The sequence below is a fragment of the Eutrema salsugineum genome, unplaced genomic scaffold, assembly GCF_000478725.1.
Source record: "Eutrema salsugineum unplaced genomic scaffold, Eutsalg1_0 scaffold_6, whole genome shotgun sequence".
NCBI classification, from domain to species: domain Eukaryota; kingdom Viridiplantae; phylum Streptophyta; class Magnoliopsida; order Brassicales; family Brassicaceae; genus Eutrema; species Eutrema salsugineum.
The window spans coordinates 11,721,478-11,748,198 of record NW_006256547.1 but is presented as its reverse complement, the minus strand read 5'-3'; the positions used below and the strand labels follow the sequence as shown (position 1 = coordinate 11,748,198).

The window sequence follows — 26,721 nt, the reverse complement described above, 5'->3', positions numbered from 1 at the left end:
TCAGCCAGCTCCTCCATTACCTCCACATAGAAAACCTGACCTCCAATGGTCGGTTTCTTCATCATCTCCTTCACATTGAACTTCATAGTCTCGGAACCGATGTGTAGTTCAATCATTCCTCCTCTCACATCTATTATGGCTCCTGCGGTTGCTAAGAATGGTCGGCCCAAGATGATAGGGTCTAATGGTTCCTCGTCCATCTCAAGAATTATGAAGTCCGTGGGGGTTTATATCTCACCGATCCTCAAAGGTAGATCCTCAAGCAACCCCACCGGTAATCTAACCGATCTATCAGCTAATACAAGAGAGATCTTGGCCAGCTTGTAGCTTTTGTATCCCAATCTCTTGGCCACCGTGTAAGGCATTAAGCTCACAGAAGCTCCAAGGTCACATAAACAGTTTGAGAACTTCAGGTGACCTAAAGCACACGGCAAAGTAAAGCTGCCCGGATCGGATAGCTTCCTTGGTATAGATCTCATTTGTATTATTGCGCTGCACTCATGACTCAGTATCACCATACCTTGGAGCTCCTTTGTCTTGTTGAGGATCGCGTCCTTTAGAAACTTCCCAAGCTGGGGTATGGCTAAGAAAGCATCTATAATGGGTAAGGTGAGTTGCGTGTTCGCCAAGTGTTTCTCAAAGACCGCCTTGGCTTTGTCTAAGATTTTCTTTTTGAAACGCCCTGGGAACGGTATCTTGGGTTGATAAGGTGGTGGTGGAACATAGGGCTTTTCAAGCTCGGTTGTCTTTTCCACCTCTTTTCCTTTGTCCTTGATCGGTTCCTTCTCAAAAACCGCTTCTTTACACGCATCATCTAAGGCTGCCTCCCCCTCTAATTGCTCATTGGCCTCAATGAGCTTTGTCCTAGGCGTTGGAGTTTGTAATTCCTTACCACTCCTCAATGTGATGGCGTTCACATACTCTTTAGGGTTCGGCTCCGGTTTACCCGGTAAAGCCGGGCCTCTTGATGATGTAGAATCTTGATTCTGCTTAAGCTCTCTGATATCTTGCTGCATTGTCGCGTGCTGGCTCTCAACCCTTTGCTGGCCCTGTAACAGTTGCTGTAATATCCCACAGACGTCGTTCCCCATCTGATTCTGACCCGTTCCCTGAATCTGTTGTTGATTACCCATCGGCTGCGGATTGAACCCTGGTGGAAACTTGTGTTGCTGTGGTTGGTTGTTGAAGTTGTTACCCTGAGCCGGTTGATTCTGCTGAGTGTATCCGTGCTGTTGCCCACTGAACTGTTGCTTGGGCTGGAAGGTATTCTGAAAAGGAGCCTTTTGAGCATAGCTTTGTTGTTGTTGTTGAGCAGGGTACACTTGGTCTTGGGGATTAGCTACATTCGGGTTTCTGTATGAGAGGTTTGGGTTACTGTTGTCGTTGTTAAACCGCTGATACCTCTGCTGATTCCCTATGTAATTCAGCTCCTCTTGTGTTAGACCATCTTCATTAACATTGTCAAAACTTGGCCCTTGCTCATCAAACTCGCCTACAAAGTTTATTGGCTTTTGAAGTCGCCATCAAAACCTTGTCAAGCTTGCTCTGAAGCTCTCTTATATCCTTTTTCATACGCTGTTCATCACTAGATCCCTCTGTACGGTTTGCTCTGTCAAAGTCCTCTCCATATGTGTCATTGGACATAGCTAGGTTCTCGACTAGTTCCATTGCCGCATTGATCTCTTTCCCAAGAAAATTCCCATTTGAAGCTGTATCGAGTTGGTTTCTGATCTTGGGGAGTGCACCTCGGTATAGAGTACTCAGGAGGGATGCCTCTGAGAAGCCGTGGTGTGGGCATTGGTTAGTATAGCTCCTAAACCGTTCCCAGGCCTCACTAAAGCTCTCGTTGTTGTGCTGCGTGAAACTTGAGATCTGATTCCTGAGCTTAGCCGTGCGTGATGTGGAAAAGAACTTTGATAAGAACGCCAGTTTACACTGCTCCCAGGTTTGTATAGAACCCCTCGGTATATTCTTTTCCCACTGGTGTGCTTTATCACCGAGGCTGAAAGGGAACAAGCGTAGCTTGAAGCTATCTTCGGAGACGCCATTTATCTTGGTTAAGTCGCAAACCCGATCAAATTGATCTAGATGCTCGAGAGGGTCTTCTCCAGCCAGACCGTGGAACTTTGAGTTTTGCACCATATTGAGCAGGGAGGCTTTAACTTCAAAGTTGTTGTTTTGAACTGGTGGAGCTTGAATCCCAGCTCGGTATTGGTGCGCATTAGCTCGGTCATTCTCTCCAACACAGATTGGAGGATGTTGTCTCTGAACTTGTGGCGGTGGCGGATGAACATGATCGGCTTGTTGCTCATTTCTATTCGCTTGGTGTTGGTTTTGCTGAGCAAGCCGTTTGTTTCTTTGAGCCTGTTGCTGATTAACAAAGGCTTGTTGTTCATGCCTGCGCCTGATTAGCCTGAGCCTGGTGCTCGGCTGCCTGAGCCTGTTGCTCCATTCGCTGTTGTTCTGCCATTCCAAGTCTGTCAAAGTGCCGTTCTCTCTCGCGAGTTCGCCTTTCTAATCTGTCGATGTTATCGTCGTATGGGAAAAGCGATCCTGTGCTCCGAGACCTGGTATTCATGCACCTGAAAACAAATCAAGAACTTGGAAAGGAGTTAGTTAAACAAAAGAAAGAAAAGCTTGAACTTAAGAACAAACAAGAGACTAATGCTCCTACAAGTTGGCAACAGCGCCAATTGATAACTAAGAGTTTCCAGGCTCTTAGAAGGGTTATCAATCCCCTTGTCAAAGTAGTATAAGGGGTGTCAAACCAAGCTTGTAAACGAGACACTAGCCTATGTCATTTGTTCTCTTAAGTCAAGACAAGAAGGTAAAAGTTTGGTGACGATGATTAACAAGCAAATAAGCAATAAAATTAAATAAAAACAGAGATTTAAACTAATCAAGATGCAAACAACAAACAGGTGATTCAGATGATGATAATGAATGATAAAGGTAGAAGCTTTAGACACGATATTTGACTCGGGTGCTTTCAAGTTAAACTAATGGGTTAATGAATCATTTTATCAAGCGATTTCATTTAACTTTGAACTCAAGGCATGTTAATCTTCTCATGAAAGTATTAAACATCTAAACTGATCCTCCTTCATACCAAAATGTCTTTTGAGAAGCACGAATCAATCAGCAATAAGATTCAGTTCAAATATGTCATTTAAGAGAACAAACTATCACTCTCGCGATGAAAGACTCTTAAACCTTTAACCGAGTGGTTCAGACATTTCTACAAACACTTTTGATGCGAGATATGCCTCAGATCTGAACCTCAAGTGATATGCTTGGATCCAGTCTAGAGATCTCGTCGGTTAAAGAATGAAACATGCAAGACTAGACACCTAAACCCACTAATCTATCTTGAAAGCACCCTAATCTACTTATCTAAAGACGCTTAAACGACTACTCACTGATCATAACGAGCTCACTAAGTCTTTTGCAAGACGTGCAGCTAGTCATGATAAAGAGTTTTGATGCTGGATGATAAAAGAAATAAAGAGAGAACAAGATTCTGATGCAAAAACGAGATATCGGATTAGATTAATCAAGTTTCACAAAAGAGGCAAGTTCTTAAAGCTAAAAACAGATAAGAGATAAGATAACTAGGTTTTTAGTCTCAAAATGTATTTATAGCAAAGGGAAAGTGTCACGGGTCCGCCCGGAACAAACCGGGTACTGAACCGCTTCCTTGGGTTGATGGGTGAGTGCCACGGTGTGTCGAAAAGTGAAGCCGAGGTCTTTATGCCGAGGTGTGCACGTGAGTCAGGATCCAGATGAAGATCTCGTGAAAAACACGTCAAGAACATGCATGAACCCTAGTCTTTGATCCATCCTCACGTGTGTGTTCTTGAGCCATTCTGTTCTTGATTCTGGTTCGTGACAAGGGACCTTGGGATAAAATGTCGAGGGGTCAAGATGTCGAGGTGCTTGGGAGAACACAGTCCGGCATGCACGCCGAGGTCATTACACCGAGGTGTACTTTCAACACTTAGTCGTTTCCAGCTTCAGTTCTTACGTATGCATGCCTCGATCTAATCATGCCAAGGCTTTGTCACGAGGTCTAGTCCAGAATACTTCCAAGATATGAGCCTCGACTTGAGTGATGCCAAGGTAAAGATACCGAGGCTTGTGAAAACACTTAGCGCGTATCGCAACTCATTTAGGCTTGTATCGACCATGTCATCTTCCGGAAGCAGTAACTTTCAGCACACGACTCCAATTGCTCTGGGACCAGTTCCACAGTCATGATGACTCAATAAGCTCGAACTTTGGTGAAGAAAACATCGGAGCTTGGGGAGTGGAAGGCTTCCTGGATTTCACATCTTTGCGCCGCATTGAAATCACCGGAAAATAGACTTTTAGACTGATGTGAACTCCGGAGACCCTATCTTCCAAACCTTTGCTCCGAATTGAGCGATTCCAAAGGCTCTGAGAAGATCTTCCATGGATCTCGAACTTTGATGAAGATCGGGTAAGCTGGTTCGGACAGGAGGGGCTCCGTCCGCCATGATCTTTGAAGTTCGCCGTTCAGCTCTCGGGTACGCGCAATGCTGGTGTATGCTCCGGAAGCCATATCTTTCTCTCCACTGGTCCGAATTGGATGATTCCAACTGTTCTGGAATCTTTGCTTGATTATCTCCAACTTTGGTGAAGACTCTGCTAACTGATTCGGACCGGAAGGTTCCCCGGATTGTTGATCTCTGAATTGCGCGGGCAAGGACAACTTTTGGTCGTAAAAACCTTCCTGCGGTAAGAAAAATGGCTGAGGGCTGTGTACCGCGTTAAGCTTTTTGGTCGTAAAAATCCTTGCCTCGGTCAAAAACTTGTCCCGTGGTATTTTTGCACTCGATACTCGATTCTGGCCGATCGGTAAGGTTTTTGGCTGGTAATGAGCATCCGGTAAACATTTTGGCCGAGGTTTACGACCAGCTGGTACGAGATTTGGCCGAGAAATTCCTCCAAGCGGTTTTCACCATTTTTGACCCTTTTCTTCACCGTTTTCTTTTCTGTTCCTCTTCTTAGGCTCCAATTGGTCTCCAAAGCTCCTGATAAAGACTTCAAAACATGCAAAACTCTTTGGGACCTAATGCAAGCCCTAAGTCCTATTTTGACGCCTAAAGACTCAATTTACATGAGAAAACACATGATGAGGACTCTATAATGCAACCTAAATGATGTAAAATATAGACATATCAACTCCCCCACACTTGTCCTTTGCTTGTCCTCAAGCAAAAAGAACAAATGAGAGAGAGAGGTTGTAATGCAGCTGGAGCTCATATTTCCTTTTTAGAAAGAAGTGACCACAAAGAGAACTCGGATTCATGCTCAAATATGCAATGCAAAGCTATACTCAGATATTTTCCAACTAAAGCACGGAATCTCCACAAGTCATTATCACATTCAACTCTTTCACATTCATTAAGTTTGTAACCGGTGAATCAAATGATGCAATGTTCAAATAGGCTGGCTTGGCTAGGGTAAGGTCATGAGATAAAAAATGATCTCATCGATATTCAAGCGGGTGCAATGCAACAAGGATCTCTCTATGAACGACCAAACTTCGGCAGAATGCTAAAGGTAAAAAGCAACTGATGCATACAAGGGCAAGACTCATCACACCCCACACTCCACTCAAAGCGTTTCTTACTTGCTCACCCTCTCAGAATCCTCACTCTTCACAATCGTTTTCTTTTCACTAGGGGACTCGCCTTTTTCTTTTATTTTCAAGCCTTGGTTTTCACTTATTCACACAGCTCTTTTCTTTCATAGCGTATAGCCTCTTTTCATTTTCATTTCAGAACACTTGAGCCTTTGGCTTCTTTTCATTTCAGAGCTTATCTTTTCACATCCAGGACTTATTCATTTTCATTCATTCCCCTAGCTATTTCCACTCTCACTTTTCCACTCAGCTCACCTTTTTCCACTCACCAACAAGTCTTTTCCCCCACACTTATTTCTCGCCAATACTCTCAGTTCCTTGATGCTGGAACATATCACTCAATGAGCCAAGCCCTTGTCGCTCTAAACCTAACACTTTCTGTCAAGTTCAGCCCAAGGTGGCCTTACAATTCACACACAAATATTGGCTCGAAAGAAAGATGGGTTCAAGGTGAGGGAACTGATCCATGATGCGGATTCAGGTACTTGAGCTAAGGAAGGAGGGTGGTAAAAACAATGATTCTAGCTCAAGTATGTATATCGGTATCCACAAGCCTACTCAAGCAATGCATCAAAAGATATTTACAATTCAAGTTCAGGGTTATCACTTAGCTAGAGTTGAGTGTAATTCAAACTTGCTTCTCAGATTCAAATCGTTTCAAGCTTTACAAGCACAGAATGAGTTTCACAAGCATATTTAGTTCAAGTTCTCAAGTGATTTACTCTCTAGGAAAAAATCTATCATTGCTCCTTGCACTGATGCAATCCTACATGATGCAACTAGACTCGATCTTAAAATGCGAGATGCAACTAGAATGATGTATTTTTTTGTGTTTTTCGGTTTTATCATATGTGCTAAGCTAAATGAGACTTAAGAGTGCAAAAGTCAAATAAGAACAAAGAAAACAAGATTAGCAAACACAAAGCTCCTCCCCCACACTTAGATAACACAGTCCCTTGTGTTATAGAAGCGTGTAGAGGCTTGAGCTTAACAGGGGGTGCATCAGCCTCATTCCAATCGGCATCAAAGCTGCAATGGCCCGGAACAGCTTCCTCGGCTTTTTCCTTCTCGCGCGGCTTACCATCGACCTCGGCACAAGCTGTCGCGGCCATGATATCCCAAGGTGTCTCCTCAACGCTCGTGGACTCCCCGATGTCTAAAATGTCGAGGCCACTCTTCCTGAGCTCCAGAAACCTCTCCTGAGCTCCAAGTTCCTTCGGTTGGTCCAAGAGACGCTTGTACACCTCGCTTTCCTCGTTCAAATACCCGTGCTCGCTTTGTTCCCTTGTTAAGACCACGTCTAATGGGTCTTCTGCGTTCAACTCCTCTAGGAGCTCATCAGCTAGCTCCTCCATAGCCTCCACATAGAAAACCTGACCTCCAATGGTCGGTTTCTTCATCATTTCTTTCACGTTGAACTTCATAGTTTCGGAACCGATGTGTAGCTCGATCATACCCCCTCTCACGTCGATGATCGCTCCTGCTGTTGCTAAGAACGGTCGCCATAAGATAGTGGGGTCTAGAGGTTCCTCGTCCATCTCAAAAACTATGAAGTCCGTGGGGATCTCTATTTCACCGATTCTCAAAGGCATATCCTCAAGTAAGCCCACCGGTAGTCTAACCGATCTATCAGCTAATACAAGGGAGATCTTGGCCGGCTTGTAGCTTTTGAATCCTAGTCTCTTGGCCACCGTGTAAGGCATTAAGCTCACAGAAGCTCCTAGATCACATAAGCAGTTTGAGAACTTCAAGTGACCTATGGCACACGGCAAGGTAAAGCTGCCCGGATCGGATAGCTTTCTTGGTATAGATCTCCTCTGAATTATAGCGCTGCACTCGTGACTCAATATTACCATACCCTGGAGCTCCTTTGTCTTGTTGAGAATCTCATCCTTTAGAAACTTTCCAAGCTGAGGTATAGCTAAGAAAGCGTCTATGATGGGTAAAGTCAGTTGAGTGTTCTCCAAGTGTTTCTCAAAGACCGTCTTGGCCTTGTCTAGGATTTTCTTCTTGAAACGCCCTGGGAATGGTATCTTGGGCTAGTAAGGTGGTGGTGGAACGTAGGGCTTCTCAAGCTCAGGTGTCCTCTCCACCTCCTTTCCTTTGTCTTTGATCGGTTCCTTCTCCAAAACCACTTTTTGTTGCGCATCATCTGAGGCTGCCTCCCCTCGGAGTTGCTCATTGGCCTCAATGAGCTTTGTCTTAGGTTCTGGAGTTTTTAATTCTTTACCACTCCTCAATGTGATGGCGTTCACATACTCCTTGGGGTTAGGCTCCGGCTTACCTGGTAAAGCCGGTCCTCTTGATGATGTAGAGGCTTGATTCTGCTTAAGCTCTCTAATATCCTGTTGCATTGTAGCGTGTTGGCTCTCCACCCTCTGCTGTAGAATCCCACAGACGTCAGTTCCCATCTGATTCTGACCCGTTCCCTGGTTCTGTTGCGGATTACCCATTGGCTGCGGATTGAACCCTGGTTGAAACTTATGTTGCTGCGGTTGGCTGTAAAAGGTGTTGCTTTGAGCCGGTTGATTCTGCTGACTGTAACTCTGCTGCTGCCCACTGAATTGGTGCTTGGGCTGAAAGCTATTCTGAAATGGAACTTTTGGAGCATAGCTTTGTTGGTGTTGGTGAGCAGGGTAAACTTGGTCTTGAGGGTTAGCTACATTTGGGTTTCGGTAAGAGAGGTTTGGATTATTGCTATAGTTGTTAAACCGCTGATACTTCTGCTGATTCCCTATGTAGTTCAGCTCCTCTTGAGTTAGACCATCTTCATTGACATTATCAAAGCTCGCCCCTTGCTCATCAAACTCGCATACAAAGTGTATTGGCTTTTGTGTAGCCATTAGAACTTTGTCAAGCTTGCTTTGTAGCTCTCTGATATCTTTCTTCATGCGCTGTTCTTCACTAGATCCTTCTGAACGGTTTGCCCTGTCAAAGTCTTCTCCATACGTGTCATTGGACATGGCCAGGTTCTCCACTAGTTCCATTGCCGCATTGATTTCTTTCCCAAGAAAATTTCCATTTGAAGCTGTATCGAGTTGGTTTCTGATCTTGGGGAGTGCACCTCGGTATAAAGTACTCAAGAGGGATGCCTCCAAGAAGCCGTGGTGTGGGCATTGGTTGGTATAGCTCCTGAACCGTTCCCAGGCTTCACTAAAGCTCTCGTTGTTGTGCTGCGTGAAACTTGAGATTTGATTCCTTAGCTTGGCCGTGCGTGATGTGGAGAAGAACTTTGATAAGAACGCCAGTTTACACTGCTCCCATGTTTGTATAGAACCCCTCGGGAGGTTCTTTTCCCACTGGTGAGATTTATCACCGAGGCTGAATGGGAACAGGCGTAGCTTGAAGCTATCTTCTGACACACCATTAATCTTTGTCAGGTCGCAAACCCGATCAAACTGATCAAGATGCTCAAGAGGGTCCTCTCCAGGTAGACCGTGAAACTTGGTGTTCTGCACCATATTGAGCAGGGAAGCTTTAACTTCAAAGTTGTTGTTCTGCACAGGTGGTGCCTGAATCCCAGCTCTATATTGGTGCGCGTTAGCTCGGTCGTTTTCTCCAACAAAGACCGGAGGAGGTTGTCTCTGAGCTGGTGGCGGAGGCGGATGAACATGATGGGCTTGCTGCTCATTTCTATTTGCTTGATGTTGATTTTGCTGAGCAAGCCTTTCATTTCTTTGAGCCTGTTGTTGGTTAACGAAGGCTTGTTGTTCATTTGTTTCTGCCTGCGCCTGATTAGCCTGAGCCTGGTGCTTGGCATCTTGAGCCTGCTGCTCTATTCTTTGCTGTTCTGCCATTCCAAGCCTTTCAAAGTGCCGTTCTCTCTCGCGAGCTTGCCTTTCGATCCTGTTGATGTTATTGTCGTAGGGCAGAGGCGGTTCTGTGCTGCGAGATCTGGTTTTCATGCACCTGAAAACAAAGCCAGAACTTGCAAAAGAGTTAGGAAAATAAAAGAAAATAAAGTCTTGATCTTAAGAACAAATAAGAGACTAATGCTCCCACAAGTTGGCAACGGCGCCAATTGATAACTAAGAGTTTTTGAGGCTCTTTGTAGAGGTTATCAATCCCCTGTCTTGTAGTACAAGGGGTTATCAATCCAAACTTGTGTTTGAGGCACTAATCTATGTTACTTGTGATCTTAAGTCAAGATGAACAGGTAAAGGTTTTTGCTAAACTACTTCACAAGCAAATAAACATGAAAATGAAATAAAAGATGGGGATTAAACTGGATCGAGATGCAAATGATTAACAGTAAATAAGCAGATGATTCGGATGATGAATATATATGATAAAGACAGAAGCTTTAGACAGGATATATGACTCGGGTGCTTCCAAGCTAGACTAGTAAGTTAATGAATCAGATTTATCAAGCGGTTTCATTTAACAAGAACTCAAAGTATGTTAATCTTCTCATGAAAGCATTAGACATCTAAACTGATCCTCTTTCATACCAAAATCCATTTTGAGAAGCATGAATCAGTCAGCATTATGATTCAGTTCAATAAGTTATTTAAGAGAACAAACTATCACTCTCGCGATGAAAGACTCTTAAACCCTTAACCGAGTGGTTCAGACATTTCTACAAACACTTTTGATGCAAGATATGTCTCAGATCTGAACCTCAAGTGATGTGCTTGGATCCAGCTTAGAGATCTCGTCGGTTAAAGAATGAAACATGCAAGACTAGACCCCTAAACTCACTAATCTATCATGAAAGCACCCTAATCTACCTATCTAAAGCCGCTTAAACGACTACTCACTGATCATAACGAGCTCACTAAGTCCTTTGCAAGACGTGTAGCTAGTCATGATAAGGAGTTTAATGCTGGAGAATAAAAGAAATAAAGTAAGAACAAGATTCTGATGCAAATACGAGATATCGGATTAGATTAATCAAATTTCACAAAAGAGGCAAGTTCTTAAAGCCAAAAGATGATAAGAGATAAGATAACTAGGATTTTGGTCCTAAAATCTATTTATAGAGAAGGGAAAGTGTTGTGGGTCAGCCCGGAACAAACCGGGTACTGAGCCGCCTTCTTGGGTCGTTGGGTGAGCACCACGGTGTGTCGGAGTGTGAAGCTGAGGTCTTGATGCCGAGAGGTGCACGTGAGCAAAGATCAAGATGGAGATCTCGTGAAGAACACGTCAAGAACATGCATGAACCCTAGTCTTCGATCCATCTTCACGTGTGTTCTCTTAAGTCACCTTGTTCTTGATTCCGGAGTTATGACAAGGGACCTCTCCATGTAATGCTGAGGAGCTTGGTAGTCGAGGGGTTCAGGAAGACGGAGTCCGGCATGCAATGCCGAGGTCTTTGTACCGAGGTGCATGTTCAACACTTAGTCGTTTTCAGCTTCACTTTCCTTGCATGCATGCCTTGATCTCAACATACCGAGGGATCAGTACGAGGTTTAGCCCAAAATCCTCTCAAAATATGAGCCTCGGCCTGAGCAATGTCGAGGTAACGATGTCGAGGCTCGAGAGAATACTTAGCGCGTATCGCAACTCATTTGGGCTCGTATCGACCCGCTTGTCTTCCGGAAGCAAAAAGATTCAGCACACGACTCCAAATGCTTTAAAACCAGTTCCATAGTGAAGATGACTCATTCAGATCAAACTTTGGTGAAGAAACCATCGGAGCTTGGGAGGTGGAAGGCTTCCTGGATTGCTTATCTTTGTACCGCATTGGAATGACCGGAAAGTACAGCTTTTGGACCGATGTGTACTCCAGCGATGGTATCTTCCAAACCACCGCTCGGAATTGAAAGACTCCAAGTGTTCCGGAAGGAACATTCATAGAGATGAAGGCTCTTTGAACTGGTTCGAATCGGAAGGTTTCTGTCCCACGTAATCTTTGAAGCTCAGCTGATCGGCGTTCGGGTGCATGCGAGACAGGCACGTCTTCCGGAGGCGATATCTCTCTTCTCACTGGTCCGAATTGCATGAATCCAACTGTTCTGGGATCTTGGCTTGATTATCTCTGACTTTGATGTAGACCACGTCAACTGATTCGAACTGGAAGGTTCCCCGGATTGGTGATCTTTGAAGTGCGCGGGTGAAAATGGATTTTGGCCGAGAAATGCTTCCCGCGGTAAGGAAAATGTCCGAGAATCATGTACCGCGGTAAGCGTTTTAGCCGATAAATCTTCTCGCCTCGGCGTAAAATTTTACCTGATGAGATTTTCACCCGATACTCATTTTTAGTCGATAACGACCGTTCGGTAATGATTTTGGCCGAGGTATTCGTACAGCCGGTACAAATTTTGGCCGAGAAATTCCTCCAAGCGGTTTTCACCGTTTTTGACCCTTTTCTTCACCGCTTTCATTCCTGATCCTCCTCTTGAGCTCCAAATAGCCTCCAAAGCACCTGATAAAGACTCCAAAACATGCAAAACTCTCTGGGACCTAATGCAAGTCCTAAAACCTATTTTGATGCCTAAAGACTCAATATACATGAGAAAACACATGATATGGACTCTAAAATGCAGCCTAAATGATGCAAAATACAGACATATCACCACTCCACTAAGTATTCAGATCAGCTCCAAGAAAAACGCCCCACTAATGATACTTCTTCTGATAAGGATACCACGGGGTTAAATCAGGTAAATTATTCTATCCCATTCATATTTTGCGAATACAAGAACGTTACCAGCTTATTTCTCTCACAAGCAAACCTCGTATTTTGACATTTTCAGATTCTGTCCTCTTATAACTCATTACATCCTGCAGAGTGCGTTGTTCAGACCGAGCACACGAACATTGTGGCTAAGGTAATACTGATATAATTGTTATTGAAAGTGCTTACACCATCTGAGGGTTAGTTACAAGGTCAGTTTAGTTTTCCGCTGGTTGCATTGCCATATCTAAAAATATCATGTTTGCCTAGTTATATTTCCATTTAGACTTACGCGGAATTGTGTGTCTCGGCAATGCTTATAGGTCGACCTCAATACCGCAGAAGGTCTACACAATACTTCTGACCAGCAATAAAAATTAGCGGTAACAAATAAGATTAGTTCAGGTTTCCAAATGTCCACCGATAGTAGTGTTTACGTGAACATTTTCTGTGTATTCAACTTAGGGCCTGTATTACATTGATAATGATGAAGCCATCTCTACTGTTATTGCTTTTCTTAACACATGGCTGCCTAAAGATTTTGCTGGCTTGATTGATTTTGAACATATAGAGGTAACCAATCCAATCTTTGCGGTAGTTGGAAACCATACCCGTCCTTTTCTAAGCTGGCTCATTTATGTCCATATCAACTAACGTGAGTGTTGGTCCATTGCTGAGTGCCTACATTTGTACCTTTTATTCGTGCTAACATAATTCCCACTAACGCAGGATATAAATCGCGAGACACAATCCGAATCTGTGAAGGTAACATCTTTTATTTAACATTTCGTTAAATCATACATGTTTATTCAATTCTTTAAACTAACCTACAACGACGTTCAAATTATTATTTCAGATCTCCCACCCTTGTACAACTACTGATTTAGTTGGCAATGATGAGGTAAACTAACATTTTGGGTTAAGTTGTTTACTACATTATCCCATTCATTAGTATATTTCTATGTACACCAACACCCGAATAATATCCATGTCCATGATTACACTCCAAAATGATGTCCGTATTGTGATGATTTTTCAATACCTGCAGTTTCCATGTCCACCAAATCCGCAAGATGAGATAGGAATCAAGGATATGACCATGCCACTAGTAAAACCGGTAAGTCATACGAATGTCCACCCACATAATTTCGTACACATATATAATTAATCCATTGATGCATGTAGCAACCACCTAGTTCCGTACATGGCCTAATATCATACATCTAATGTGCATGAGTTTTACATAGCAACAACTGATAATTGAATACAGGATACCTTCCAGCCAGAACAGGTCCTAACCATCTTTTCGACACAGGATCCAACAACGGTTTTAAACAGTCTAATGCCTCCCCCAGCCAATGTAATACTTCCATTTTGGCCCACCTTTACTTAGTGGATCATACACAATTTCGTTGTTCTGTAACTTAGAAAATCAATGTCAAATTGCAGGTGGAGCAAACAATTGGAAGAGATATCAATTCTTCAAAATATTCCGCGCCAGCTGACTCCCAATTCTCACTATGGCACTCTTCAACTACCGCCCGGGATCCTAATGAGATTCTTCCACTGATTTCTGACGAACAGTACACAGAATTTCATCATGTCCTTTGCTCTTCTCCGTTCAGGTAACCATCTATCTTTGCTAAACAACATTGCATCTGGAAAACTCTCCGGTTAACTAACCAATTTTCGATTTATATTCTGAAGGTCCCATACAGTACCCAGTGGTCAAGAACTTAACAACGACTTCTTCATTGCTCTTGCGGATAAGGATGAATGGACTACGCCACTAGTAATTAGTTGGACTATGTTTACCGTACTTATTCATACAACAATGGTTTTTCATACTAACTTATTAAACCTGCCTACATTTTCCTTAATTTCAGCACATGGACATGCTAATGACTACTCTCGCCAGACGCCATGAAAGAACTCTGCAGGCTAAGCGATGTACCTTCGTTGCCCCAAACCTTGTAACCACGCTGCAAGCGAAATACATGTCATTCAGTAAGTCCATCAACAAGGACCTGTTCACCTGGGACGACAAAGTCAAAAAATGTGTGGCGACACAAGGAAAAACTTGGTTTAATGACGTTGATTTTATCTACACACCAATGCTTTGGGGTGCCAATCACTGGGTCGGTTTAGCTATCAGTTTAAAGCTATGGTTTATTTACGTCTTAGATCCGATTCCCACTCTCACCAACAAGGAAGACTTATGCACATACATGGAACCTGTCATTCACCAGCTTCAATTCATTGTGAAGAAGTTCTGTCGTGATGACCAATTGCAGTCTCATGGGGTTGAGCCGTTCAAATGGGAAAGAGTCAAGGGAAATTACAAAGTGTCAAGTATTGCCCAATCTGGTCCGATAGCGGTAAAACTAATGGAGAACCACCTTCTCGGGGATGTAATCAAAGATGGCTCATTGTTTTCAGACGCAACCATTATATCTATCAAGAGGGCCTACGCCATGGACATGTATCGAGAGCTTGTCACACCTCTCTATATGTCCACATAAATCTAGCTGTCTAAACCTCTCCCTAATTTGTGTTTTCAAAACCAACTCACGTCTTTTGTTGTTGTTTATATTACCTAATTAGTATCATTGCGTTACCATTTTAGTTTCCTTTCTGTACTTATACTCTCTCGTATTGAATGAATGTGTTCTCGTTGAAGCGTTCAGAATGGTTTTGTCCATATCGTATACAGTATTCCACATCAGTTTTGTGGTTGTTATCGAAATATATTTAAATCTGAATTACAGCATGGAGCGTCAAGTTAGTGATATTACATTACAAAGCAGTGGTCAACAGTACCATTGAAATATATTATACCTTCATGTCCATTCATTACCAGCAAAAAGCGCAGATTTCTGATTTGGGTCTTCGGTGACATCCCATCGCCGACCACGTATTCGATAAAGCAAACTTTAAAGCATAATGTGCACGTTAAGTTGCCTTTGTTTAGTTTAATTAAAGAGTAACAAAAAAAAACGTTGATAAGAGAAGCCAAAAATTAATAATTCCTTCTACTTAAAAATTCATTGTTTTTAAAGGGTTCTACTAGGTAGATGTGGGTATCTATCTTATACTGTGGCAAGTCGTTTACAATACTACAGACCATTGTTTTTAAAGGGTTCTTCTTCATAAAAATTCATTGTTTTTAAAGGGTTCTTCTTCATTGAGCAAGATGTCCCGTAAACCAGCCGGCAAGCGTTTCCACCCGCGGCCAACAGACCATTCCTCGCGGTCACAACCACCGCGACCGCGGCCAGCCACCCATTCCCCGCGGTCACAACCATCCCAACCGCGGCCAGCTAACTCCGAACCCGAAGGCCCATTTCTGAAGCCCAAAATGATTCCCTCATTTGGAGAAACTCTAAGTGACGTCCAGAGATGTCTTGAGCACTATAAATACATGTCTTAGGAACCCTAATTCGTATCATCACCTTTTACACCAGCTTGTTTTCTTATTCTTTTTACTTTAGCTTTTAGGGAGAGAGAGATCTATCTCTTGAACCCTTCTTCTTTCTTTTTCAATTTCGGTTTCTGTACTACTTTTTAATACTATGTTTTTGATTTCGTTCATCATGTCTGAGTAGTTTTATTGTTGGGATTAAGGGATTTTTGATGGGGTTATATATGTTCGGTGAGGATTCCATTGGCTATTGAGCCGAATCTTGGAACTTTTTCTTCTGAATTCGTTTTTACTGCATGAGAGTAGCGTCATGAACTACAATCTGGTCCAGATGCTTGGTGACACAAAAGTTTTCATCCGGTGTCAGATCTAGTTTGGGAGAGCAAAACAAACATAGGAGTGGAAACCTACCTATGGGCGATTTCTGAATGCTGACGAATCTTAAACATAATGCATCTCTTCTTTTCCAGGGCCAGAGTAAAAACCTACTGGTCAGGGTTGCGAGAGATAGTTGTCTATGATCACGACAGTGGCGTATTCATACGTCCGTGACTCCAGTTCGAAAAGTTTAAGCTAAGATCTTATCTAATTTACTTTCTAGCAATGTTTTGAATCATTCATACCCCTGAGAAAACTTCCCTGAACCCCAGCGCCTCTTTTCTTATAGATTTTCATTCAAGCTTTAGTCTAGTTTCTTCACTCATTCAATCGATTTTCATTCAAGCAATTAGGTTAGCCGTTTTTCCCGTTTTCGTTAAGTTTAGTTATTAGGTCATTTTAATTCCCGTAGTTTCTCTTTAAAATTCGTTTTTACGTTTTAAACATTCCACCAAAACCCTCACAAGGACATTTTAATTCCATCAACAAGGACATTTTAATTCCCGTAGTTTCTCGCCTGGTTGTAGACTTCCTTACTTTATATTTCTTTCGAAGGCTTTTTCAGGAAAGATCCTCCTTCCCTGTGGATTCGATCCCTAAGTACTACAATCGATCAGCTGTGCACTTGCGGCTATTGATTTCATTTAGGGTAAAACTTGACACCCTCACGACACACCACATCAAGTTTTTGGCGCCGTTGCCGGGGAAGGCACGCGTTTTCTTTTCTGCAAAACCCTAAGAAAGTTTGGTAAATCGACTCTAGAACCCCTTTTCTGCATATTTCCATTTTTTGGTTATTTTGTTTCCATTTCAGAAGATATGGATCCTATAAATCGAAATCCAAACTATGAGGAAGGTTTCTACAACACTCCTCAAGCCACCAGACGCAGAGAAGAATACCAAGCCCGAGATCTTAGCTACATGGATCGATACAGCCAGCCAAATCATCCATACCACCGGCGCAGAGAGCCTCTTCGACGCCGGGAAGATCCTTATGGTCCTCCTCCGATCTACTTCGAGCCACACGCCTATAATCCTCCACTGCAGAACCCTAGTCAGCAAGAGGACAACTTGAGGATCAGCAGGCTTTTGGGACGCCTCGAAGGAATGATAAACCAGTTCCTTGATCAGCAGATTCTCACCGAAAACACCCTGCTCAAGAGAATTGATTCAATCTCTGAAGAGTTCAACAGAAAATTCGATGATCTGGCCAATCATGTTCGAGTTCTGGAAGAACAAACCCACAAGGACGCACAAACACTAGCTGGGATGATCCACCAAGTCGCAACAGAGCAGACAAGACAAGGGTATGACATCATACAAAACTCAAGCGATATTGTAGAATCGAAGCAGGAGATCAAAGAAGTCAGAGAATCCGCCTCCTGGTATAGAGAGAAGACAGACGAAGAATTTCAGGAGATCGAGAACAGGCTGAACAAACTCGAGCTCAATGCACGGGAGATTGATGCAAGGATGGAACAGATGCCCAACATTGAGCAAATTGTGAGATTTTATAAGAAATCTCCCAAAGATCCTGATGAAGATGCACAACAACGCCCTGGTATGAGTTTATATGATGCTGGTCTACCAAATAAAGAAGCTGGAGAAGTTCGTGTCAAGTACAAGAAGGAAGAAACGGACTATGAGCAAATTATATCTGGAGCAGCGGGTCCGAGCGTTCCGACCGCGGCCAAGGCTCCTTTTCCCGCGTTCGCGACGCCTCTGACCGCGGGAGTTGGTCGTTCAGATTCACCTCCAGGATTTGAGAGAAAAATAATACATCTTCTGTCACAACTTCAACCTCCAGCACCTAAAAAAGCAACTCAGGAAGAGGAAAACCAAGTTTCAGATGAAGAAACAGATTGGCAGGAATCATTACCTTGTATGATGGCAAGGGAATGGGTTGAAGATTCAGCTGACTCTTCAATCCAAGAAGACCCGATATGCAGCAAGATAAAGATGCCATACATCGATTCAATCATTGAATATGACGCTGCAGCTTTCTTTGTGAATCCTATTCTGCGTTTGAAACACCAGCCAACACCTACAGAGAAAGGCAAGTTCAAATTCTCCATAAGGTCAAGACTATAGGTCAGTTTCTCATCTCTTGTTCTATTAGAGGAGAAATGTTTAAAAACGTACTTTGTGATTCTGGAGCTTGCCTTAACATGATGTCCAAGGCAATTTCTTTGAGACTTGGTATTAAACACCTGCGCAGGATTAGAGCAAATATTAGTCTAGCTGATGATTCCAATGCAACGCCTCAATGAATAGCTCATGAAATTCCTTTGAGAATAGGAGACTGCATAGTGCCTGTCGACTTCTACATTGTCGAAACGAGAGACGAAACATATCCAGTGATTCTCAGATGGTCTTTTCTAGCAACTTCCGGAGCTATAATGGACTGGCTAAACCAGAGGATTTCATTTGCTAATATCGACAAAGATGTCTTCACAGAAGCTGTCCCATACAACAGCAAAGTAGGAAAACGCTCTGCAACACAAGAGTTTGAAGAAGAACTTTGGAGTAACGAAGAACCTGCTAGGCAAAGCAAGGAGATGTCGAAAAACACTTGTCTCAGGACAAGGTCTTCTTCATTGGACTAAGCCACGTCCAACACCAAAAGTCGAGCTAAACGACTTAAAACAAAAGCGCTTAATGGGAGGCAACCCATTTAGGTATTGTTTTCTTTAGGATTTTTCTTTCTTTTTCTATTGATCTTTTTCTTTTTCTTAGTTTCAGGTTTTCTTACAAAACAAAAAAGCCAAAAAAATCAAAAAACCCGAAAAAACCAAAAAGAAGGATGGTCCCTAACTGCTCGGCCCAGCAGGAACCAAGGAGAAGCAGGAACAGGCCGCGATATAAGCCCCCGCGGTCGCAGATGCTCTGACCGCGGGAAACGCATGATCGACCGCGGCCGCGTCTTTCTGACCGCGGCCGAGCACCGGTTTGCCGCGGTCGCGTGGCTCCTGACCGCGGCAAATGGTCGTTGAGATCAAACCCGACCCCAAACCACCCACTTCACCTCATTTCATCTCACCAATCCCCACTCCACCTAATTCATTACCCTCCACCACCTTCATCACCACATATCACCTTCTCAAACCTCTTCGAATGAATCCGGTTCATCTCCACCAGCATCCTGGATCCAGGTAAGTTCTCTTTGGCCTTACCAATTCGATTATCTATGCATTTTTCTCATCCAATCTCGACTTGTTTCACACTGAGGACAGTGTGATTTAAGTCTGGGGGAGGATTGCATCCCTTTCTAACCACTTTTCTCTCATTAGTCTTGCATTATCTACACTTTTTTGCATTTTCCTTAAAGTTTTCAAAATTGGTTTTCAAAATAAAATACGTTTTAAAGGGAATGGTGAACATGAATCAATGATAGTTGACTGTGTGCTTTTAGACTGTTCCTAGTGACATGCTCATTCATGATTTAGGACTAGACTAGGCAGTAGCTAAGCACATTTGAAACGAAGTACCCTAGAGGAATTGAATGATTTCGATTTAGATGAAGGAATATACCAGCTCTGTTTTATTTGGACTTAATTTGGACTTAATTCTCTCATTGAAGCATTAGACCAGGGAAACGAATATACATTCAGGACTCCTTTACCCTTTTTACCACTCTCTGTTGATCCTGAATGGCTAGTTCATCTTTAGCTAGTTCCCCACCATAACCAATCCTCTTTCAAACCACATGCATTCTTGTTTTCTATTGTCTTGTATGCAGATAAGTGCAAAAACGTTGGAGACAAAGAGGAACGACGCAGTTTTCAGTCACCAAGGACAGAGACCTGCGATTTGCCGGAAAAGTTCCCGGAAGGATTCAGCACAAGAGGAAGCTCAGTTTGCCTTAGAAGAATCTCAAATTTTGGTACAATCTCGTCCTCTAGTCTCTCTCTCTTTAAAAGGCATTTCATTAGAGATAATGAGCTGGCCATAGAGCGTGATGTGTGTCAGAGAACATCCTGTCGCCGAATCCGAATTTAAATTAATGGAATTAGCTTGAACATGTCTACTCCGGTCAACACTAACTACGCGTCATCTGAGAAACCTGGTACTTCTGCTGCTGCCTTCATTTCACCGCATGCTTCATTGTCTTCTGTTTTGGACGACGATCAATTAATCCAGCACGCGCTTCAGGTTGAACAATCGCTTACCCGGCCTCCACGGCTCCCGCCAAGGAAAGCAGTCAATAATCCGACACCAGATTTTAACCTAGACGTCCCAAAGTTTGATTTGAACCTTCCGGATGATCCAGATACACATAATCCACAACCATCAGACATTGCCGAGTATGACCACAACTTCGAATCCACAGACAGTGATGGTGATGGAAGAGAAGGCATGGATAGTGTACAAGTTTATCCACGTAATTACGACCATGAATTTTGGAATCCCCTCTTAGAGACTGGATATGGTGGATTAAACACACCGGAATTTGTATTCGACGATGATGAATTGCCGCCAAATATCCCGTCCATCCCAGATTCAAACCAACCTTTCGTCATTTCCCCATCAACATACCCTCCCTTACCAGCTTGTACACAAGTTTTACGCAGCACATGAGCCCCTCAACCTGTTCACGGAATCTATCGGACTATTCAGATGAGGATTTTGACATTCCTCCATTGTTTGATGATTTCATATATTCTATTCCATATACTCCCGACCTGGATGGCTCGGATGATGATGATCACCTATTCGTTGGGAAGAGATATGGGAGCAAGGCCGAGTGCCAAATAGCATTAGCAGTTTCCTCTATTAAGAAAATATTCTGCTTCCGGCAACCCAGGTCAAACCCCAAAAGCTTTATACTTTTATGCACAGATCCAAAATGTGGTTGGCGAATACGAGCAGGGCAGATAGGAAAAACAGGGTATTTCGAGCTTAAAATGGTGGACTTTAGACACACCTACGCATTCGAGACAAAGAAACAGGGTATTACGTTTTTCTAGTATTTGTAGTTCTAATACTCTTTTCAGGAAACTTAGGAAAAAGCTTACCAAAATAGATAGAAGACCAGATTTATAGCTCAGAGTCAAACCGTCAGAAGTTCACCCCCGGTTGAAGGCCTTCTCACCGTCTGATCCAGCTCAAATTTGGAGATCTCAAAGATGGAACTATCAGCTTCTCAGCACACTTTACATCTTGGCAATCCAACGGTTCAATCAAAAGATACGCAAAGAGCAAGATGTCCCATAAACCAGCCGGCAAGCATTTCCAAATATCTGCCAACGGAATTTGTATTGGACGATGAGGAATTGCCGCCAAATATCCCGTCTATCCCAGATTCAAACCAACCTTTCGTCATTTCCCCCATCAACATACCCTCCCTTACCAGCTTGTACACAAGTTTTACGCAGCACATGAGCCCCTCAACCTGTTCCCGGAATCTCTCGGACTATTCAGATGAGGATTTTGACATTCCTCCATTGTTTGATGATTTCATATATTCTATTCCAGATACTCCCGACCTGGATGGCTCGGATGATGATGATCACCTATTCGTTGGGAAGAGATATGGGAGCAAGGCCGAGTGCCAAATAGCATTAGCAGTTTCCTCTATTAAGAAAATATTCTGCTCCCGGCAACCCAGGTCAAACCCCAAAAGCTTTATACTTTTATGCACAGATCCAAAATGTGGTTGGCGAATACGAGCAGGGCAGATAGGAAAAACAGGGTATTTCGAGCTTAAAATGGTGGACTTGAGACACACCTGCGCATTCAAGACAAAGAAACAGGGTATTACGTTTTTCTAGTATTTGCAGTTCCAAGACTCTTTTCAGGAAACTTAGGGAAAAGCTTACCAAAATAGATAGAAGACCAGATTTATAGCTCAGAGTCAAACCGTCAGAAGTTCACCCCCGGTTGAAGGCCTTCTCACCGTCTGATCCAGCTCAAATTTGGAGATCTCAAAGATGGAACTATCAGCTTTCCAGCACACTTTACAGCTTGGCAATCCAACGGTTCAATCAAAAAATACGCGAAGAGCAAGATGTCCCGTAAACCAGCCGGCAAGCATTTCCACCCGCGGCCAACAGCCATTTCACCATGGTCAGAGGCTTCCCGACCACGGCCAAGCACCCATTCCCCGCGGTCACGCACTTCCCGACCGCGGCCAGCCAACTCCAAACTCGAAGGCCCATTTCTGAAGCCCAAATCATTTTCTCAGCCTCAATTCCGGAACCCTAGACACCGGAAATAGGAGAGTGGTGAAAACTAGGGGATAGAAAAGAAAAGAAATCAGTCTTGGAGTCTTGAGTTAAAGAAAGTGAGCTCTAGTGTTTTAAAAAGGAAGAGTCTAGCCTCTAAGTTAAAGGAAAAGAAAAGAAGCCAAAGAGCTCAAATATTTTTTTAAAAAAAGAAAAAGAGGCTAGAGGTTGCAAAAGAAAAAGAGCTGTGTAAAGTTTGAACTCCAACACTTGAGTGTGAAAATGAAAAATAAGTCCTCTAGTGAGAGAAAAATGAGTATGAAAAGTGAGGTTCTTGAGAAAGTGAGCAAGTGAGCAAGTGAGAAAGCTTTGAGTAGAGTGTGGGGTGGGATGAGTCCTTGCCCTTCTATGCACAGGTTGCCCTTCACCTTTAGCATTCTGCCAAAGTTTGATTATTCATAGAGAGATCCCCTTGCTACATTGAACCCACTCAGGCATTGATGAGATCATTTTAATCTCATAACCTCTCCCTAGCTAAACTTTGCTTGTTTAAACATTGCATCATTTGATCCACTTGGTAGAAAGCTTAATGAATGTCAAAGAGTTGAGGAATATGAGAACTTGTGGAGATTACTGTTGAGTTGAAACATCAGAGTATGGTCTTGCATTGCATATTAAGCATGAACTTGAATTCTCTTAGTGGTCACTTCTCTCTTTCAAAGGAAATACGAACTCCCAATGCATTCAACCTCTTTCTCTCATTTGTTCTTTTTGCTTGAGGACAAGCAAAGGACAAGTGTGGGGGAGTTGATATGTTCATAATTTGCATCATTTAGGTTGTACATTTCATTCTAAATCATGTCTTATTTCATGCATTTTAGGTCTTTAGGTGTTGTTTTAGGACTTAGGGGTTTGCATTAGGTCCAAGTGAGTTTTGCATGTTTTGGAGTGTTTACAAGTGATTTGGAACAAATTTGGACCTGAAAAGATGAAGCCATGAGAAGAAATGGTGAATGGAGCTTTAAAAATGGTGAAAACAGCCTTTTGGAGGTTATCGGCGATAAACTGTACCTCAGGAAGCTTTTCTCGGCGATTTTCATGTACCGCGGGTAGATATCTCGGTCAAAACACGTACTGGCTGTTCAAGGTTCTCGGCCAAAAATCTCGGGTGCAGATACATCTCTGAAATCACGTTACCGGAAGGTTTTGCCGGCCGATTCAGCCTACGGGGTATTCAGAAAAGATCAATATAATTGAGTCTAGATTTCAGAACAGTTGGAATCGATGAATTTAGAGCAGCGAGCTAAACGATACGACCACCAGAAGACAGACCTGTCTCGCATCCTTTCCGGAGCAATCCGATACGTCTTAAAGATTGCCTGTCCGGGGAGTTTTAACGTCCGATTCAGCTTACAGGGTCTTCAGAAAAGTTTGATATGATCAGGTCACGGATCCAGAACAGGTGGAGTCATTGGAGTTGGAGTCGTGAGCTGAGAGTTAAGCTTACCAGAAGACACACCTGTTTCGCTACAGTTTCAAGACCGATCTAATGAGTCCCAAAGATTGCGTGAGACGATGCCTTTCCAGTCCGATTGAGTTGCCGGAGCCTTCATCAAGATTCAAGATTTCCTAGTGCTCTGTCCATAACATCTTAGATCATCCATTTTAGAGCTATGTGCTAAAAGATACTGTCTCCGGAGTAAACACTGGTCCAAGAGCTCCTTTTTGATCGTTTCAATGCACTTCAGAGATGAGCCGTCAGGGGAACCTTCCGATCCCCAAGCGCCAAAAGTTTCTTCACCAAAGTTTGAGATATTTGAGTGCTCTTTTCACTGAAGTTAGAATCATGCCATTTTGATCCATATCCTGGAAGTTACGCTCCCCCGAAGGTGAGGTGGTCCGAGGAGACTTAGATTGTGCGAGATGTCTGCGTCTTGGTTAACTCGCAGCGGCCAAAGATTAAATTCTGGAAATGAGCTGCGTGTGGAGATGTGCGGGTAAGGAAATCCTGAGTGAGACCAAAGACTCCCGAGCAGGAAAAATGCTAAGTCCACAAGCTGTGCGACTAAGGCATGCGAGTTGGCCGAGCAGTGAACTGTACCGCGGTTTAGACCGAGTTGGGCATGCGACTTGGAGCTAAAGAGGAAAAACTCGCACAAATATTCTCTCCAGAATGCGTCTTGGTTGTGCGAGTTTAAGAAAAGAAAGCCTGAACAGCACAAACACTCGCGGTTTACACCTAGATAGGCATGCGGCTGAGGCTGAAGGATTTAAGGCGCATAAGGCTGTTTCTATGGTTGTGCGACTCAGGCCTGCGAGATGGGAAGCACCTGACCAACTCGCACACATGGAATTTTACCCATTTAAGCAGGGTCAGTACCCAGTTTGTCCTGAGCTGACCCGGTTCGTTTAAGAGACTATAAATACTTTTTTAGGGTTTTACCCTAGGGACAAGCTTTAATCCCTTTGTTTTCTTTGCCTCTTTTGTGAAAAGACTCCTTTAAAGAGAAATATCCCTTTTTCAGAGTTTTAGTCAAGAGAAATCAGAGATCTTTGTGTGTTTAAAGCTACAATCTGTCTTATCTATTTTCTTTATCATCATTTCCATCCATTAATCATGCCAATCTACTCTACTTGCAAAGGTTTAAGAGAGATTAGTATGATTAGTGAGTAGTCACCTAATGAGGTTTTAGATGTGAAGGTTAGAGTGCTAAAGTGTTAGATTAAGAGTGCTTAGGGCTAGATCCATGCTTTCATCTCTCTAAATAGCTGTTCTCTAAGCTAGATCCCTGCATATCACTTGTAATCTAGAATCTGGGTTTTTCATGCACCACAAGTGTTTAATGAAATTCCTGAAAGAGCTATATTAGAGGTTTATGCATTAACCACATGATGATGTTTTGTTATTTGCATAAATGATCACTTAGAACTGATTCTTAATGTTGTCTTGTTGTTTGATCTCCAATGATGATTGGGTATGTGAAATAATTTGATTTGTGTCTTGATGCTTGGGAAAGATTAAGGCTTGATTAGAGTTCTAAATCATTTGAATCATGTTTCATTATTATCATTAGCATTTCTAGTTTAGCACCAAAGCACCCCAACCAGCTATCATGTCTAGAATCTCATGCTTCCATCATTCCATATCTATATCATTTGTCATTTGTTACTTGTTTTGATCATTTTCTTAGTCATTAATCTTGTTTAAGTCTTTAGTAGTCATTAGTTTAATCAAAACCTCACTTGAGATAAAGCAAGGGCACTCTTTGAGAAGACTCTTAATGAAACACCACTTACAATGCCTCTCATTGAAGCAGTTCTGATGATGCCTAAGTTTGGAAAGTTTCTAAAAGATGCCATCTTGAACAAAACCAAAGAGCTACAAGGTATGGTGGTACTTAGCCATGAGTATAGTGCCATCATTCAGAGAAGTTCAGTCCCAAGGAAGCTGTCTGATCCAGGGAGCTTCACTCTCCCTTGTGCTATAGGACCATTGCTATTTGCAGGCTGCCTTTGTGACTTGGGAGAATCTGTCAGCTTAATGCCATTTTCTATAGCAAGAAAGCTTGGATCTAGAGTGTTCAAACCTGCTAGAATCTCTCTTGTTCTAGCTGATAGATCAGTAAGGCTACCTGTTGGGATGTTAGAGGACCTGCCAGTCAAGATAGGCGGTTTTGAAGTGCCTACAGATTTTGTTGTTCTTTGCCTCTTTTGTGAAAAAGACTCATTTGAAGAGAAATATCCCTTTTTTGAGAGTTTTAATCAAGAGAAATCAGAGATCTTTGTGTGTTTAAAGCTGCAATCTGTCTTATCTATCTTCTCTATCATCATTTCCATCCATTAATCATGCCAATCTACTATACTTGCAAAGGTTTAAGAGAGATTAGTATGATTAGTGAGTAGTCACCTAATGAGGTTCTATGTGTAGGTTAGAGTGCTAAAGTGTTAGATTAGGAGTGGTTAGGGCTAGATCCATGCTTTCATCTCTCTAAATAGCTGTTTTCTAAGCTAGATCCCTGCATATCACTTGTGATATTGAATCTGGGTTTTTCTTGCACCACAATTTTTTGATGAAATTCCTGAAATAGCTATATTAGAGGTTTATGCATTAACCACATGATGATGTTTTGTTATTTGCATAAATGATCACTTAGAACTGATTCTTAATGCTGTCTTGTTGTTTGATCTCCAATGATGATTGAGTATGTGAAATAACTTGATTTTTGTCTTGATGCTTGGGGAAGATTAAGGCTTGATTAGAGTTCTAAATCCTTTGAATCATGTTTCATTATTGTCATTAGCATTTCTAGTTTAGCACCAAAGCACCCTAACCAGCTATCATGTTTAGAATCGCATGCTTCCATCATTCCATATCTATATCATTTGTCATTTGCTACTTGTTTTGATCATTTGCTTAGTCATTAATCTTGTTTAAGTCTTTAGTAGTCATTAGTTTAATCAAAACCTCACT

The 26,721-nt window shown here is 42.7% G+C and overlaps 2 non-coding genes across 2 annotated transcripts; both read left to right on the top strand.

Annotated features, from left to right (window-relative positions):
- Window positions 1–1,780: 1,780 nt before the first annotated feature.
- LOC112083782 lies at window positions 1,781–1,887 on the top strand. Its single transcript, XR_002897910.1, has one exon. It is a non-coding gene; the product is annotated as a small nucleolar RNA R71 (small nucleolar RNA).
- Window positions 1,888–8,767: 6,880 nt separating this feature from the next.
- On the top strand, window positions 8,768–8,874 carry LOC112083569. The gene has a single exon (XR_002897706.1). It is a non-coding gene; the product is annotated as a small nucleolar RNA R71 (small nucleolar RNA).
- Window positions 8,875–26,721: the final 17,847 nt, after the last annotated feature.